Raw genomic sequence first — 19,766 nt, 5'->3', positions numbered from 1 at the left:
GTGTGGGAGGTGGGGTGCAGGCTCATTGAAGAGATGCATTCCTCAGGCGTAGTTTCAAATAACTGATAAAAAAGATGAAATAATAATTTTTAAAAACACACAAAGGGGACTAATTAGGGTTTCTAGACATGTACATATACGCAAGAATTGTCACACATAAGAAGTACAGGTTCATCTTGCTAGTTTAGATAATTCGAAGTGCTGCTAGTTAATAGCCTCACATGACCCTCCAACCGCTGCTAGCTCTCTCGGTGCTGGTATGCTCTCCCTAGATTGAGGTGGTGGGCCGCCTGACTAACGTGAGGGGGTAGGAGAAGAGACTGAAGGCCTCATTACACGGTATGCGGTAAGGGTTTACCGGTACCGGTAAGGGCACCGGTGCCGATAAACCCTTACCGCCTTACTACGAGTTCCCTTTGTGGGACCCGACCTAAACGGCTGGTTTGACCAGCCGTTAAAGTAGGGTGCCGCAAAGGGACCTTGGTGCTAATTACGGTACCGCAATTTACGGTACCGTAATTAGCGCCTTCCCCATTCCCATTATGCCCTATGGGGGCAAACATGGGAATGGGGAAGTGCCTTGGTGAATGGGGAATTACCGCCGCCGCTCACCTTGGAGTAGGGCGGTAATTCCGCCATCCACCAAGGCGGACACGGTAAAATACCAGCGGCAACCATGGCGCTAATAGCGCCATGGTTACCGCCTACCGTGTAATGAGGCCCTGACCCTATTCTGGCTGTTGGTTGGCGGATTGGAGTGCCACATCCGTAAAAAGCTGAAGTTAAATCATATATTAAAAATCCGGAAAGGGAAACAAAAAAAAGTGTTCCCCGATTGTGAGTCTGAGCAGCAGGAAAATTATACTTTAATACTCCTGCTTTCTTTGGCTTCAAAAGTTAGTTGTTTAAAAGGAAGGAGGGTTGACCAGTAGTTGCTAATCTCGTTTTCTGTCTGGTCGACCGGTTTCAGTGGAGTTGCGTGAGTGAATCTATTTTCTTCAGGACCTAAGAGGATAAAAGTACAAGAGAATACCACCAGTAAGCGTGAATACTGCCATGTTGGTTATTTATTTTCTAGGCTTTCTGTCTCCGCAGATAATTGAATCTCTGTAGAAGAACAGAAAAGACAAACGGGGCTATGGGTGTTACATCTCTCGTGCTAATGTTCAGACTCGGTGCAGAGTTCTGGCATATGTGTGTCGATTTTAAAAGTGCTGGAGAATACATATGCTCACCCAGTTGTAAATGTTCTGTTCTCGGGTTCGAAGGAAGGGTCAGCATTTCAGATTTCAGCTGTGGTTGTTGCACCTGAGCATAATAATAAATAATGTATCAGTGCGTTGGGAGTCAAGTTACAGTATGAATCCGATATTCACGGTGTGTGCCGTGTGAATCAAATATTTGTTAATCCCTGTTAAGAGGACACTTAAGGGTTAAAGGACAGAGAGAGACTGGAGGAAGAGGAAGAGCTTCATGGAGGAATAGGCGTTGGGTTAGGTTAGTACTTAGTAAATAGTTAAGCAAGCAAGACATGTGCTGTTGTGCTTTTTGAATGGCTGTTGTGGCGCACAGATATCTAACAACTGGCGACGAGGATAAACACTTGTTCCGAACAAGCCAGCCGTCCTTTTCTGCGGGCCATTCCAGAGCCCGCCCGCCACCGTCCAGGCATCCCTGCAGGACGCCAGTGCCTGTCCTCCTTTGCCGTGAGGGAGACCCTCACAGGACCCGCCCGCAAAGGAGCAGCACCCGCAACGCCTCCTCTACACACCAGGTGAGGAGTACATCAGGGAGGGGAGACCACCCTCAGGACAGGAGGCTTGCCAGCACTACGCGCATCCAGCGCACATGGAGGAATGCCTGGCGAGAGGCCCACCTAAGCCCTGCTGCCCCCCCCCCATCAAGGGAATGTTTACACATTAAGGACAGTAGAAGGCCTGGTGATAGGCCCACCTAGACCCTGCCCGCCAGCATAAAAGAACATGTGTAATAGACGCATACAATATTAAACAAGTACCTGCAAGATCCGGCAACACCTGCCTGCCCAATCCACTGTCCTGCCAGACGGCCCACATCAGCCAGCAGGCAAAAGGGCCACCCGGACAAGGCATAGGGGAGAAAAACCCATAAAACCTAAAACTGCCCAAGTGGACATCCTAAAGAAGGGGCCCAACCAGAGGCGTTTCAGACCACTGCGATACACGTGAACGCTAGGGCACCGCAGTTAGTGCCATGGCGGACCGAGTGGCACATTAATCCACCAGCAACATTGCCTTCCTGAGAAAGTCGAAGCCAATCAACCTACAGCCGCAGCCTGACAGAGGCCCCAGAAGGGATGCCTGGGTAGAAGACTGTCGGATTCATCACAGCGGCGGGAGAGGAGAAGGTACCGGTATTGAAGGACATTTTCATCAATCTAGCAGGGACAGAAGTAACTGGCATCATCAAGACTATCCCGGCTGAAGAGAGAATCACATACGACGACCTATTAGCAGCTTTGAACAAGAACCTTGTGATACAGCCAAACAGGGGCTATGAACGATATGTATTTAAACAGTGCCAACAGACGTCTCATGAGACGGTGGAGGAGGTAATTACGCATCTCCGACAAAAGTTGGTACCCTTCCAATTCTCTGCATTTTCAGATGACGAGGCAATTCGGCTCCGGGTTATTTTCTGGATGCACATCATCAGGGCTTCGAAAACAGCTTCTGAAGAAACCCCTGACGATCGACGAAGTGATAGAAATGTCAACAGTTCACGAGAGGGTGGGGATACAAGCATCAGCCGTAGAGACGCTGAAGAAAAAAACAGAGAGCTGAAACGGTGGCGTCCATCACTAACACCAAAGAAAGGGAAGGGCCACCCCAGACCACCAAGCCTTTGCAAGAGGGCCACAGAGGGAAGGATACCCACCAATGAAAACAGGTCCACGTCAGCAGAGGCTGTGCTATCGATTTGGCTAGATCTTCCCTCATGCAGGCCTCTGCCTGGCATTGAACCAGCGCTGCACCTGATGTGGCAGAGAAGGACATTACCAAGCTGTCAGGCGGGACGGGAGACCATTTCCACCAACCAATCAAGCTCAAGCAACATCAAGCGACTGGAGACAACCTTTCAGACCGGACCCGCAAATTGGGCAGTGGAGGCAGCAACAGTTCTACCCACAACAGCCGAGAAGTATGGTGAGAGCGATGGAACAAGGCACTGACTATGGGGACATACCTATACATGATCAGCTGTCATGGGCTGAGTACTACACCAACTGGAATGGCTACCCAGATGACCCATATGCCAACTGGGGTGAGTTTGCATACATGCAAGACCCAGATTTCCCCAATGAGTTTGTGAATCTCATAAAAGGGGAATACGACTGCAGCAAAGCGCACAAAGTGCTAGTGAGCATTGAGGCGATCACACATCAATTCCTCATAGACACGGGGGCCACCGTCAATATTATGGGGAAACAAGAATTCCTTCTGTCAGGAACACCCATGAACTGACTCCGTCAAAGGTGCGGATATTTCAATGGGGAGCTAGTGTCCCTCTCCCATCACTAGGGGAAATTAAGAAGGCATTCTTGTTCAGAGGAAAGAAAGTAGATGCAGTCATACATGTACTGAGGAGCCTGGTGTAGGGAAAATGCCTCCGGAGCTACCGCACAGCAAAAGGGCTCAGACTGATACATATCAAATTCTTGGACACAGATTTAGTAGTATGCAGTATGGACCGAGACAGCAACAAAACCATCTGCCACCTAATGGGATCACTGGTCAACAAGGAGAGGATCAATAAAGCATTCCCTGAGCTCTTCCAAGTGTTAGTAAAGCTGAGGGACACAGTCATATGCCTACACATTGACGAGCATGTCAAGCCAGTCCCACAACACCCAAGACGGGTTAGGTTCCACCTGCAGGAAGTCTTGTCAAGGGAGATGCAACAGCTCTTGGATAATGACATTATAGAACAAGCGATGGGGCCCACGCCATGGATCTCACCCCTAGTTGTGGTACCCAAAAATGGAAACCAGCTTTGGCTCTGCGTCAACATGAGTGTAATGAATGCTACAATTGAAAGAGAACGGCACCTGGGCCCGATTATCGAAGACATGATTGTAAACTTGAACTGTGCTACAAAGTTCTCAAAGTATGACCTCAACCAGGGGTACCACCAATTAGAATTACATTCAGACTCCAGAGGGATAATGATGTTTGCCATAAACAACAGCCTTTATCGATACAAGTGGTTGAACTTTGGTATCTCAGCGGCCACAGATATTTACCAGGAGCCAATTAGACACATACTCCTTCCAGTCAAGCGAGCTTTCAGCTACTCAGATGACATTCTGGTATATGCTACGGTATTATCCAAATTGATCACTTCAAATTGGCCGAATAGTACAATTGGCCAAATTCGGCAAGTACTATTTGGTTGTTTCGAAACAATCAATTTGGGTAATCACTACCAAACATGGGGAATGAGGGTTGCGGGGGTGTCCCCTGCTCCCCATGTTTGGTAGTGATTGCCTTTGGGGATAGCGGGGGTGTCCCCCGCTTCTAAAGGTATGGAGGCAGGGGACCACATTTAAAAAAATACAATGAAAAAAATTAAGAAAAGCAGACACTGCAGCATCGGATCCGACCCGCGTAGGAGGGACAGATTCGACACTGCACGGTCAAAAAAGGCCCGGGCAGTGACAAGGTAAGCAGGTGGTGGGTGGGTGGGTGTGGGGATGGGTGGAGGCGTTATAACAGGGCAGTTTTGGCCACAGCTAAATTGGCTTCACGGCCTATTATTGGACCACTGTCAATTCAGCCGAAACCAATTCTGCCATGGCCAAACGCATATATCCATATGGCACCACCCAAGAGGAGCATGATCAGGCACTCATGGAAGTATGCACCATCCTGAAGTAAGCAGGGCTCACCCTGAACCATGAGAAATGCAACATAAGCAAGGACAAGTTGAGATTTCATGTACACATTTTCTCAGGGTTAGGGATGCAACCGGCCCCAGGCAAAATACGCGCCATCAGCGATCTGCGTGCACCCACCCATGTAGGAGAAGTCGGGTCCTTTCTTGGAATGGCAGGGTATTGTGGCAGGTATCTACCGAGATACGCCATCACCACTGAGCTGTTGAGATGGTTGTTGAAGAAGGACGAACCTTTCTGGTCGTCCTGTGACTGCCAAGTGGCATTTGACACAATCAAGTCGGAGCTGGCGAGCGCCACACACCTGTCATACTTCAACCCCCTGTGGCACACGGAGCTCGTGGTTGGTGCGCAAACTCCCAGGTGTTGAAGGGGAGCCTGGCTGCCATATGGTCCTGTAAATATTTCCATCACTTTGTGATTGGGAAAAGATTCACCATTGTGGTGGATCACCAGGTTCTGTTATCACTGTTTGGGAAACCAAGGACCAAAATGCCACCCAGGATCGAGCAATGGGGCATCCGCCTCCAAGAATACGATTACACCATTGTGCACAGACGCAGGGAAGACAGTAACCCGGCTGGCTACATGTCACGACCCCCGACGACCGAGACATTGCCGCTGAGGAAAGGGGACGCTGAACATCTGTGTTATATCACCGAAATGTCCCTGCCACCCGCCATCACTACTGACGACCTGGCATGGGCGATGCAAGCTGACCCATCCACCAGATGGGCCGTGGTACTCATCACCACGAACAAATGGAGAGACTACAAAAGGCTAGTATGTCACTAGGAAGGGGTGAACAGACTGGAGATGGAACGCATGGCGAAAGTTGGGGCCAAACTCGCTGTGTCGGAACAGGGGGTACTGCTAAGAGGGTTCCTGGATTGTCATCCCATCATCTCTCCAGAGGGCGGTGGTGAAGCTAGTGCATGAGGGTCGCAGGGGAGTAGAAGCAACTAAGAAACTGCTCCAATAGTCGGCATGGTTTCCACTAATGGACAAAATGGTGGAGAAAGTAGTAAGGAGCTGCCTACCATGCCAGTCTGCAATGAGAAGCGACTCAGCACTCCCCATGTACCCGACACAAATACTGGAAGGGGTTTGACAGGAGGTCACGATGGACTTCTAATGACCTCTCGAGACTGGAAACTACCTACTAGTGATAGTGGACAAGTTCTTGTGGTTTCCCATTGTCAAGCACACCATGTCCATGTCGTTTGCCCAGATGGCTGGGGTCATAGATGTAGTCTTCAGTGAGAGGGGCATCCTCGATTCAGTCAAGGTGGACAATTGATCGCAAAAAAGATTTCTACAGGTTTGCCAAACACATGAGGTTCACACACAGGAGGATAACAACGCTGTGGTCACAAGGGAATGGGATGGCTGAAAGATTCATGTTGTCAATCAAAAGGAAAGCCCAAAAGACCACCATCAAAGGCATGCCAATCCAGCAAGCCCTTGGCCACATGCTGGCATTACAGGAACGCAACGCATTCAGTGACAGGAGTACCACCGGGATATCTCATGAGGGCGTACCAAGCCAGGATGCGCCTAACCCAAGAGACCCAAGGGGACCCAAGGCACCAAGAGGAACAGGACCTTCTAGAAGACGAGTTGAGAGACAGATGCAAAGAGGCGAAAGAGGCCACGAAGGAGAGAAAAGACCGAACTCGAGGAGCAAGTGCAAAAGAATTTGAGGAAGGTGAAGAAATACTCGTGAGGCAAGACACAGAGGACGACAGATGCAAACTACGCCAGCATACCCCTTCGGGTAACGGACGAGAAAGGGACGATGGTGACCGCCAAAAAAAAAAAACAGAGGGCAGTCAAGAGGAATGCGTCCTTTTTCAAGCATTTCAAACCAGATGCAGACAAAGGACAAGACACAAGGACAGAGGAGGAAGAAGGAAGAGAGGTCGAGAGCCATGATTTGTCACCAGCAGAAGATGGAGAAGAGACAGACCAAGAGGGACGGCCAAGTCGGATCATCAGCTGGCCATGTCTACTCATCAAGGAGGTGTAACGGAGATGTGAGGAGATATGTGAGGGGGAGGTGTTATGAGGACACTTAAGGCTTAAAGGACCAAGAGAGACTGCAGGGACGTCATTTCACCAAAATGCCAGTGGTTGCGGAAGTGACATCACACGACCCTTAACCTCTGTTGACACCAGAGGAAGTGATGTCATTTGACCCCATACTGAAGTGATATCACGGGAAGCGATGAAACCTTTCACCTTTCACCCCTTGAGAAGTGGCATCACATAGCATTGTTCCCAAGTACACTTCGAAAAATATGGTTACAATATCACTATAATGTTATATACATTTCATACAAGAATGGATGGCCATATGTATTGTTAATATCAGTGTGTATAGGCCCATATAACCAAATTATGGTGAATGCAAGCAGACGTCCATGGCCAAATGATAATGATGTGTTATATAGCACTTACACTTAAGCACTTTATATAGAAAAAATATACATACATAATCACCCAATTTGTGTTGGTACTCATTTATCGACCTTAGAAGGATGAAAGGCTGAGTTGAGGTGTTTAAGAACAGACTAAGGGCCTCATTACACGGACGGCGGTGGACCAAGGTGCTATTAGCACCTTGGTCCATGTTGGTAAAATACCGGCACCGCCTTGGAGGAAAGGGGAATTACCGCCCTATTCCAAGGTTGGTGGGGCGGTAATTCCCCCTTCCCCCATTGCCCTTCCCCATTCCCATTTTTGCCCCATAGGGCATAAAGGGAATGGGGAAGGTGCTAATTACGGCACCACAAATTGCAGTACCGTAATTAGCTCCCTGATCCCTTTGCGGGTTGGTTTTTAACGCCTGCAAAAAGCAGGCGTTAAAGTCTCCAACCCGCAAAGGGACCTCGTAGTAAGGCGGTAAGGGTTAACGGTCACCAGTACCATTAACCATTAACGGTGACCGTTAACGCTTACTGCCGTCTGTGTAATGAGGCCCTTTAAATCAGTGACTCACCCCTGAAGTGCGCCTGAAATAAACCTTTAATGAGTGTAGGAATTATTATATAGAATTCCAGAAAGACACATTGGGCCTCATTACGACTTTGGAGACAGCCATGCCCTTAATAAGGGCATGGCTGCCTCCAAAACGGGGTCCGGGTACAGGTTCCCGGAATGGGGAAATACCGGGCCATTCCGAGTATGTAGGGCCTGGTATTTCCTTCTTCAGGGAACCTGGGCCCGGTCCTTCCCCATTCCCATTCGAGCCTCATAGGGCTCAATGGGAATGGGTGCGGGAGCTAACAACGGGCCGATTACGACCAGCTAGGGAACCTCGTAATTTTGCAGAATGGGTTTAACGGTGCCGGCACCATTAGCGGTGCTGTTAAACCCATTCCGCAATAGTTGTAATGAGGCCCATTATTTGGTATTCCTATTCTTTCTTATTTAGGGTCACTTCTGAAGTTTTAGACTTGTGAAACCCTTGTTAATTTTTTTTTAAGAGGCCTGTACAAGAAAGCCAGCCACTCCAGAAGCAAAGAGCCACATGGCGCTGGCCACAGCCCAGGAGCATGCATTAATAAAAAAATACTTTTTTTAAACACTTTTTTTTTCGGGGTAGCAAGGGAGACCTCAGCGGTGGCAGTTGCGACCCCTGGCTACAACTAAATGACGTCCCTGGGAGACTGGATGAAGAGGAGGAGCCTCAGAGAGGATGAGGCATTAATTTAGAGTAGTACTTAGTAAATGGTTTAGCAAGCAAGACGTGTACTGTCATCCTTGATGAATGCCTATTGTGGTGCACAGATATCTAACAATCCCTGTTATCAGAACTACATGGGAGCAGAGTGTTTACTGCCACCTCCACAATTACTGGTGCCCTAAGGCTCTTTTTACCTTGAACTGGTGTCTCTGTCCATTCCAAAGCCACCGGCCTTTTCCTGAGTTGCCGTGGCACATTTACCTACCGGTCTCCGGTGCAGAACATTGTAATGAAAGCGAATCTGCTGAGACCGTGAGCTCCATGAGCGGATGCATGCTCATTGATGAAATACGCAGTAAAGCCCACGCACTATTACTGAAGGGAGGCACGAATCTAGACTTAGATTATGGGCAGCCTCAGAACGGCTCATTAAAATGGTTTGTGCGGACACAGGTGCACATAACTGGATGTCATATCGATATATGTATTGTTGATAGTATTGTGACGGTGTCCCTTGTGTTCTTTAAATTACTCCCATGGTGGCGCACAGGAGCTGATACTTATTACATTTGGTCCTGCTGATGTTTAGCATTGTGGTTCTGTGTAGCGATAAATAAATGTGTTGCAAAAAATGTTCATCCTGATTATTGTCACGGTTTTATTACACGGCACACTCCAGCCAGGAACTCCTTTCCCGACAATGAATGTGGCGTACAATAAAATGCTTTTTACTCCGACCCGTCCCGCACCCACCCTCCACACACATCCCGTGTCACAATGGACCAGGAATCAGGCCGGCGTGTATCAATAAGATATTTATTACTTTATTATTTAATGAAAAAGGAAAATCAAACAATTTTACAGCCACTAATGTTGTGGTACACACTTGCACTAATCTCTACAAAACAATTAGGTTAAGCTATCCTGTTACAATTATCACAATCTTTAATGGCAAAACAGAAACAGAGCAATTTTAGAAGGAGATAACACCAACGGTTTAGCACTCCCTCCTGCAACACTCACCCCCAAACATTAGCTAACTTGACTCCTTTGAATGGAGGTCAGTGGCAAGGAGTAGGGATAGAGAGAGAACATCGTATTTGGAGTATAGCCCAGCACCCCAAGATGGGAGGCCAGCAAAGAAAGTGAAAACCTGTTTTTGGAGCAAAAAGGCAGAATTGGACTTTAATTATTACTCACAACGGCTAGGGGACAGAATGAAAGGAAATGCGTGTTGCTTACACTTGAGGAGATAGGGAAGCTTAGAGACTACTATTCAGCACATTAGGGCAACAATAGAAATAAAGTAGGAAAATCTGTTTTGGAAGGAAGAAAATGCAAAAGGAAAGATACAATGGCAAATGGCAATTCTTTTTATGAAGGATTTACAATAACAGGCAGCGCAAGGAAGAGGTTTAGTTCAGAATAGGAAAATCGGTTTTCACTGACAAGGACCGAGACACATAACAGATAGATTTGTAGACATAAAGGGATTGCTCTCAATGGGACTATGGTTTGGGTTTTTACTAGGGCAGATGCAAATAAGAATTTGTTGGGTGATGCACACAATAAATGGACATGCTCGGTTTTCATTTACAAGGAGACTAATTCTTTTTAGGTAACACTTTAATGACTATGATAATTAAAGAAAGACACCAGGACCAACTTCTACCATGAATTTCAATGGGGGAATTAATTGATTTACTTAAAATATGCTAAGGATTTACACAGACACTGAGAGGTTTACCAAAGGGAATATGCGAACATACACAGGCTAAACACAGATTCTTCTATGGGAAGGTGACTGAATTACACTGGCGATTTGGGGTTTTCCATGGGGGTTTCAATGGGTTCTTCAATGGGGGATTATTGGGTACAATGCTACAAAAAGGAAGGGCTTATGCCTTAGGGCTGGGGTTATTTGCTACTTACAAAGTAAGCCTTGGTTTGGGATTCTGGAAAGCCAGCAGGATATCAGAACATTCTGGACAGCTACGCAAGTGGTCTGGTCACTGCACTCTGCCTTGGTTTTGGATTCTGGACAGCCAGCTGGATCTCAGGACACTCTGGACAGCTAGGCAAGTGGCTGGTCACTGCACTCTGCCTTGGTTTGGGATTCTGGACAGCCAGCTGGATCTCAGGACACTCTGGACAGCTAGGCAAGGGGTCTGGTCTCGGCACTCTCAAGATAGTATGGTTCAGCTGCCTCCTCTCCATCCCCCTTCTCCTGTCTCCCTGGATTTTGTGTCTGTCTCCTGACCTAGTATAGTACGCCTTATATAGCACAAATGACATCACTCACTTTACTATCTAGGGGGAGTACTCTGTTATTACCCCTACCGCTTGGATAGGACAGTTTACCATTCCTCTCTCTGCCCCCTGGCATGATTGGTTCAAGGGAAGAGAGCACCATCTGTCTGTTTGCATTTTATTACTATGATTTGTCCTCCATGCCACTTTTTGACAAAAAACAGTTATGTCTCCTAACTTCATAATTCTTTTAGCCCCTGTCATATGAACTGATTATGGTATGTGATTTTAGTTTGTCGTAGGGAATTAGGTAAGCCAATCGCCAATTCTGCATGATGTAGCATGGCCCGGTGGCACATTGTTGTCCTTTTCACAACATGTATAACAGTTATGACTTTGCAAATGATCCAGCATGTCCCTAAGTTCATCTTCCATCTTTTCATCAAATCTCATAATTGTCACATGTTCCGAGCAGCCAGAAACTAGTCTTAACCAACCATTTCAGTCCCAAAAGTCCTAAGGAAATGCAATTGTTTTCTTTAAGACCGCCTGGAAATTACATGAAAAAATTGCATAAAACGAAATTATTTCTCAGTTTAATTGCTGCGAAAATTCCTAAAAATGAAATCAGTCCTTTAATGTCAATTGGGAGGATCTGTCCCCCTCTGTGGGAGGGGCGCTTCCTCCCCCACAGCCAACTGTCTTTCCTGGCTCAGCCGGTGACCAGAGATTTTTATGACCCCCTTTGAAGTTGTCGATTTGTTTTTTGTAGTGGTTGCAGGAAGGAGCTAATGCCTCCTAGTCAAGCATTCGCCAAATTTGCCTTCTTTGAAATCCCTGAGCCCCTGTCTTCAAGTCTGGCAGAGCAGGGAATTATGACGCCCTCAGTAACATCACATTTGACTGTGTAATGGTTCACTGGTAGGTGCGACTTCCAGCGTGAAGGGGGGTTTTAATTGTGAAGATTCCTGCCTTAGCCCCAAACTGTTTTTTTCCGGTATAGTGTTCCTCGTCAAAGGTGACTGAAGTCTTGGGGATGGAAACATAATGTACATTACTTTAGTCAACCCCCCACCCCGCACAGCATATTTCCCTGAAGCAATGCTATCTTTTCACTGTGTCTTTTTGTTGAAAATCATTTTACTTTTTCACACTTGTGCAAGCCGTTTTTGGCATCTAATGTTTTAAATCCTGTCTTGTAGGTCACGGGATTCTTTAAGTTCTCCCTTTTGAGCGAGTTAGCATTTGCTGTTAGTCACTTGACAATGAGGGCTAGGCCTTCCACATGGTTCTTTGATTTGACTTGAACAGGAGAAAAAGCTAAGCTGTTTTTCATTTGGAGTGTTTGAAGGGCTGCTGTTCACGTGAAATGGAAAGCAAAATCTGTTTATAGTTGTAGTGTGGAAATTCTTGCCCCTCAAGTGAATTAAAAGTAGGCTGTTTTTGGATGCCATGCATAACTTCTTGTCATTCAGGTGAAATAAAGAACAGCAGGGTCGTTTTTGGGTTGCAGTGTTCAAACGCTTGCCACTCATGTAAAATAAAAGTAAAGCAGGCCATTTTTGGATTCAGTGTATAACCTCTTGTCATTCATGTGAATTAAAAGTAAAGCAAGGTTGTGTTTAGATGCCATACATAACCTCATGGCATTCGGGTGAAATAAAAGCAAAGCAGGGCTAGTTGTGGATGCAGTGGTCAAATGCAGTGTTTCAGGTGAAGGGGATTTATGTTTATGGCCTTTAAATGCACCCCGCATTATAGGCACCTACGGTCCCGGTAGGCCCCACTTGTTACCATTGTGATGTTATGAGTTTGAAGGCCCTTGGGTACCGTGATGGCCTGTAAGTAAACAAGGCCTCTTGGATTGCGATTCCTTGTGGTGATGCTTGGTCAATGTGCAGTATAGCCTGGATACCATCATATGAAAAGGGGAACCTACATCAATTTTGACTCTACGCTACCTGAGGTGGTTTAAAAAATGATAATGGCAATTGCATGGTGGAGTCTCCTGTAGTGCAAGAGCTCCTCCGATGGTTGATTACAAAAAGGGCTTGTGTTCCTGGTGGTTTTGGCATGACAGTTTCACTAAGCAATGTTAATGGTGAATTCAGAAAAGTTCTTATTAACATGCTGAACACACATGAACCCATTACTGCCAAGGGTTTCAGTGCTGCCGGATGTTAAAATGGTTTAAGGCTTAGTTTTAAGTTCCTTGCAGGGTGCAGGGACATGTGATATTAACTCTGAAATGTGTCTTGGCGTACACAGACCCCTGTGCTTAGATCAACCGATGCTAGGATGTATCATGTTCCTATGGGCACTTTGTCTTTTGGGTTTAATAGTGGAAGGATTTCACATGGTGGCTAAAGTCTGCCAACTCGTATGTTCGTTCAGTCCTCTAGTGTAAGTTTTGAGTCTGAACATCCATAATTGTTCTTTCTTAAACAGGATGGCACCCAAGTCCACTCCGCGTTGTGGCACTTTTATTTTTTCAAGCACTGTCCATGTGAAGTCTGTGTGTGCATGATTTTTTAATAAAAAATGTTCTACCATAGGAGCAGTTAGTTTCTTAGTTCTTAAAATCAAAATTCAATTTAAAAATACAAATGTATACTAATGTATTATTCAAAGCATTAAAAATATAATTCTTTACATTGTAAATTCCACAACAAATTTTAACAATTCATCTACTTACATATATCAAAGATGGAGTCACATACTGAATACATTGCAACTCCTTAAACAATGTGAAAACCTCTACATAAACCAGAATTGGGAGATGTAAAATCCACACAGCTCAACTGGCTGGTGTGTCAACCCTTCAATGCGCAGGTTTCTGTCCTCTAGGCAATCATATGGAGGACATTCGTCAGTGGGTATCAACAGTCTGGTTTTATTTTCATTACATACCATTAACAAATCTACAAAGAAAACATAAGACTATTAGTGGTTCTCCAAGGACCTCCAGTCAGGTAAGGAGCTTTGTACATCAAAATTTTAATTTTTAGAAATAAAGTAGGGAGGAAATTTCACCTACCCTAAAGGGCTTTACCCCCACCTCAAGAATACGCTCTTTGTAGCGATTTGTAACCATATATTGCATCGGATTCTAGTGATGTCAACTCGTCTATCTGTAGCGGGGTGATTGCCTTACGCACCTTATTTGAAGACACACAATATATATATATTATACCTTAACTTACATCTTGACCCGTCTCTTACTGGTCTCCAAACCCTGCTCTCCTGGGTTTGAGATCACCCCGGTGAGCCCCACTGTCAAGGTGATGAATGTAGGGAAACCTAGAAGGTTAGGGAAGGATCCCCAAACACCCTAGGGAAAAAGACACAATTTTATAGTAACTGGCACACAAAAGGAAAGGCAGACAAAGGAATGCTGCTGTTTATTCGTTGTTATATGTACACCTATTCTGTTTCGCTTCTGGTACACCAACAGGGTTTTAAGAGTTTTTTTTTTTTTAAAAAGGGGATCACACAACACTCTATACCATAAATATCCTAAGCAGCTGCGTAACTAACAAATATAAAAAGCATCCTTTTAAACATTAAAAATAAAAAAATAGTCTTTCAAAAATATATACGAAGTCCATACAGTCAACTGTATTAAAACTATATATAAAACCTTACTTCCAAGACGCCTTTGACTCATGGCTCAACACATCTCTGATGCGGCTCACACCCCCGTGTAAAACATCAGCCCGCCGTGGCCTCTTCCCCATATGGTTCACTCCTGAGTTGAAGATCACTAAACAACTATATAAATACCTAGAACGCAAATGGCAGAAAGACAAAACCCAGGAGAACAGGGCCACTTTGGCCCGCCACCTCTATCAGTACAAGGCTGAAATCCGGAAAGCAAAAAAAGTCCACTACAACTCCCGAATCCTAAACTACAAAAACCCAAGCAAAGAACTCCACAAATTCATCTCTGAATTCACCAACCCGGCCTGTGCCACGGTCATCCCGACCCCCTCACAATCACTGTGCAACTCACTCTCCCTCCACATTTACACCACAGCTATTGAAAGAACAAAAACTCTAACCACCAAACTGGCTCTCTTACATCCACCAGGCAATTCTCCGCCCATACCGGCCAGCCCACTAGCTGCGACCTCTACACAACCAACATTCGAATCCTTTAGCCCAATATCACCAGAACAATTTCTCACACTTCTATCTGCCCGCAAACCATCTGGATCGCCACTGGACCCTTTCCCAGCCACAACCCACAAAGAAATGTTCGCATCCACCAGCGCAGGAGAACACGCAAGATCCATCATAAATGCCTCCCTTTCATATGGTATCTTTCCCGACACATTCAAAACGGTTCACGTCAAACCTCTAAATAAAAAACTTTTGCTCGACCCTATCGAGCCCAAAAACTATCGCCCCATCTCAAACACCAGATTCCTTGCCAAACTCATTGACCGAACCACCTACTCCCAACTAAATCCCTTTGTCGAAGCCAACAATCTCCTAGACCCCGCCCAATCAGGTTTCAGAGCTCGTCACGGAACTGAAACCACCCTAACCTCAATCTGGGATGACCTTAAAACGACGGCAGACTCCGCGGGATGCGCAGCGCTAATCCTTCTCGACCTATCTGCCGCCTTTGACACGATCAATCACTCAATCCTCCTAGACCGCCTCCACTCCCTAGGAATTCGTGGAACTGCTCTTACATCGATAGCTTCATTCCTCAAAGATAGGTACCAAATAACGATACTCTCCACCTATACCTCCCAAGCCCCAACCGGTCGACACAGGAGTCCCACAAGGTGCATGCCTATCTGCCTGTTCAATCTCTACCTGACCACCCTCCCACCGATAATCCGTTCACACAACATCCTGTGCTACTACGCAGACGACACTCAGCTAATTCTAAAACTCCTGAAACCAAAACTCAATCTCCAACCTGACCTGGCCTCCTGCCTCCTTGACATAGAACTCTGGATGACCCAAAGCCACCTCCTGTTAAACCCCTCCAAAACGGAAATCATGGTATGTGGCAACTCCGACTTCTTCCGCACCCACTACCATGACCATCCGCCATGGGCAACTCACCGACCGCCTCCAAATCAGTGAAAAATCTTGGGTGCACCCTTGACTCTGACCTAACTCTCTCGCGCCAAGTCAACAACATCTCAAAGTCCTGCCACTACCACCTTAAAACCCTTACACGCATCTTTCCATATCCCTCCTATCCCAACAGACTCTCCGCCGTCCAATCAGTCGTTATATCAAGACTGGACTGCGCAAACCCCCTATACCTCTGAATCCACACGTACCAACTGAATAAACTCCAAAGGGCACAAAACGCGGCAGCCAAATTACTACTTGCGCTTGGCCCAAGAGACCACGTCTCCCCAGCCCTTAAGACGCTGCACTGGCTTCCAGTAGCCCGAAGGGTGACTTTCAAAACCTTATGCATCTCCCATCGAGCACTGCATAAAACTGGACCTGAATATCTTCAAGAAAAACTAAAGCCCTATCACACCCCACTCACACCCCACACACCCTAAGATCGAGCTTAGCCGGCCTCCTAGTCATACCGAAGACTAACTCAGTCAGGCTAGTCAGATCATCATTCTCAGCCTTGGCCCCCACGCTATGGAATTCTCTCCCACCCCACATCCACCGAACTGAAGATTTACCATTTTTCCGCAAATTGCTGAAAACCTGGCTCTTCCCATAAAACCAACCCATACCATACTACCCCAAACAGACTAACAAGAACTCCATGACACCAATCCAACAAACCACTGATGCAAGAAATTGACAGCTAATAACTTCTACTATAAACTAGAAGTACAAACAGAATTAAACAAATAAAGTAGATCAAAGCAGTGCAAGGGTTAATAAGAGTAAATCATACGGAAACAGTAAAGAAAGTTAAACTGCTGAAATGGACAGATTGCATGAGGAGTGAACGAAGTGAATGGCATGGATGATATAGTTAGAATTGATGAAGCCGGTAGAACAGATGAATGCACCGAGGCGAAGAATGCATGAGTGGAAGAACAGATAGCTACATAGCGAATGAGTGTGGAAATCAAAAGAATAAGTAAACCGGATGAGTGTATAGAATGGATGAACATGTTGAACATGTTGAACGGATGAGTGTGTAGAGCGGACGGGTATGTAGAGCGGACTAGCATATAACATGGATGAGTGCGTAATATAGATGAATGTGAAGAACAGATGAGTCTAAACCGAATGAGTGTGTAGAACAGATGAGTATGTGGAACGGATGAGTTTGTGGAGCATGTGACAGCTCCAGGTTATATCTGCAGGTTGCTGCAGGAGAGGCAAGTAAAGCGCATGATTGTGTGGATAGCGGATGAACTCGGAAGTGCAGAGCGGATGAGTGTATGGAGCGGATGTGTATATGGAGTGGATGCGTATATGGAGCAGACGAGTGTATAGAGCGGAGGAATGTATGGAGCGGAGGAGTGTATGGAGCGGAGGAGTGTATGGAGTGCATGAGTGTATGGAGCGGAGGAGTGTATGGAGTGGAGGAATGTATGGAGCGGAGGAGTGTATGGAGGGGAGGGGTATATGGAGCGCAGGAGTGTATGGAGCGGAGTAGTGTATGGAGTGGAGGAATGTATGGAGCGGAGGAGTGTATGGAGCAGAGGGGTATATGGAGCACAGGAGTGTATGGAGCGGAGGAGTGTATGGAGTGGAGGAATGTATGGAGCGGAGGAGTGTATGGAGCGGAGGGGTGTATGGAGCGGAGGGGTGTATAGAGCGCACGGGTGTATGGAGCACACAGGTGTATAGAGCGCACGGGTGTATGGAGCGCACGGGTGTATGGAGCGCATGGGTGTATGGAGAGGATGAGTGTGCAGAGCAGATGAAGGTATAGAACAGATGAGTGTGTGAGATTGAATATATGGAATAGGATACCACTGTTGGATGCGTGAAAAGCACGAGTGCTTAAAGCGGATGAGTGCGGAGAGGGGATGAGTCCATGGAACAGATGAGTTCGTGGAGCGGATGAGTGCGTTGGAGTGGATGAGTGCGTTGGAGCAGTTGAGTGCGCTGGAGCGGATGAGTGCATTGTGTATTGGAGGGGGTGAGTGCGCAGAGGGGGTGAGTGCACAGAGGGGGTGATTGCACAGAGGGGGTGACTGCGCAGAGGGGGTGACTGCCTCGAGGGGGAGAATGCGTAGAGTGCAGAGCGTGTAGAGGGGGTGAGTGCGTAACGTGGATGAGTGCGTAAACTTCAGAGAAGCGAGTAGAACGCAAGAATGCGCAAACCAGATGAATGTGCAGAACGGATGAACGAAAACAGAATGAGTGTGTAGAACAGATGAGTATGTGGAACGGATGAGTATGTAGCTGATGAATGCGGAAGTGCGGAGAGTGTGTTTATTGCTGGAGCGGACGATTGTACAGACCTGGCGAATGTATGGAGTGAATGAGTGTAGGAAGCGGATGAGGGTATGAACCGGATGAGTGTAGGGAGTGGATCAGTGAAGGGAGTAGATGAGTGTAAGGAATGGATCAGTGTATGGAGCGGATGAGTGTATGGAGCGGATGAGTGTATGGAGCGGACGAATGTATGGAGCGGACGAGTGTATGGAGCGGACGATGGAATGGAACGCATGGGCGAATAGAGCGCATGGGTGCATGGAGCGCATGGGTGTATAGAGCGCATGGGTGCATGGGTGTATAGAGTGCATGGGTGCATGGAGCGGAGGAGTGCATGCATGGAGCGGATGAGTGTATGGAGCGGATGAGTGTATGGAGCGGATGAGTCTATGGAGCGGATGAGTGTATGGAACGGATGAGTGTATGGAGCGGATGGGTGTATGGAGCGGATGGGTGTATGGAGCGGTTGGGTGTATGCAGCAGATGGGTGTATGGAGCAGACGGGTGTATGGAGAAGATGGGTGTATGGAGCGGTTAGGTGTATGCAGCAGATGGGTGTATGGAGATGTTGAGTGTATGGAGCGGTTGAGTGTATGAAGCCGATGGGTGTATGGAGCGGATAGGCGTATGGAACAGATGAATATATGAAGTGGATGAATATTCAGAGTAAATGAAGGTATAGGACAAGTGAGTGTAGAGATGAATATATAGAACAAGATATTACTGTTGGATGCGTGAAAATCACGAGTGATTAAAACAGATGAGTGCAGAGAGGATGAGTGCGTGGAACGGATAAGTGTATTGAGCGGATGAATGCATAGAGAGGATGAGTGCGTAGAGGGGGTGAGTGCGTAGAGGGGGTGAGTGCGTAGAGGGGGTGAGTGTGTAGAGGGATGAGTGTGTAGAGGGGGTGAGTGGGTAAAACAGGTGAACGCATAGCACGCGTGAGGGCATAAAACGGATGAGTACCTGGAGCGTACGAGTGCCTGGAGCGATCGAGTGCCCAGAGTGAACTGACGTGTCGCGTAGAGCCGACGAGTACGTAGAACGAACGAGCACTGACGCATTCAGTACCGATGAGTGCGTAGAATGGATGAGTATGTTGAGCTACTGAATGCGCAGAGCATGAAACAATCAGGAGTACATGCCTGAGGCAGTCAAGAGTGTGTGCATGCTTGAGGCATACAAGAGGCATGCGTGGGGTTGACAAGTGGACAGTCATGAGGCGGACAAGAGCGCATGCGCGAACCAGACTAGACCGCGCAGGGCGGACCAGAGTGTATTGGACCAGACTGGGGTGCATTGAATGGATAGGTATGCACGGTACGGACTGGAACGCATAGAATTGCGTGAAGTTTATACTATGGTTTAGAATGCAGAGAACGTTTGAAAGAGCATATAACTCATCATATCACACCACCACGCTTACTCTCTCCTTTACATCAACTAGAACACAGAGATACTATGACACCATTCGGTATAACGGTTCTCATACCAACA

General features: G+C 46.8%; 1 protein-coding gene across 1 annotated transcript in view; it reads left to right on the top strand.

Annotated features, from left to right (window-relative positions):
• JAK3 (Janus kinase 3) overlaps nt 1–19,766 on the top strand; it is a 576,597-nt gene that overhangs the window by 375,399 nt on the left and 181,432 nt on the right. The window lies entirely within an intron of this gene.

Source organism: Ambystoma mexicanum, chromosome 1p, assembly GCF_040938575.1.
Source record: "Ambystoma mexicanum isolate Mex_15411 chromosome 1p, UKY_AmexF1_1, whole genome shotgun sequence".
Taxonomy (NCBI): domain Eukaryota; kingdom Metazoa; phylum Chordata; class Amphibia; order Caudata; family Ambystomatidae; genus Ambystoma; species Ambystoma mexicanum.
The sequence above is the reverse complement of the archived record's forward strand: the minus strand, read 5'-3'. Positions and strand labels throughout refer to the sequence as shown.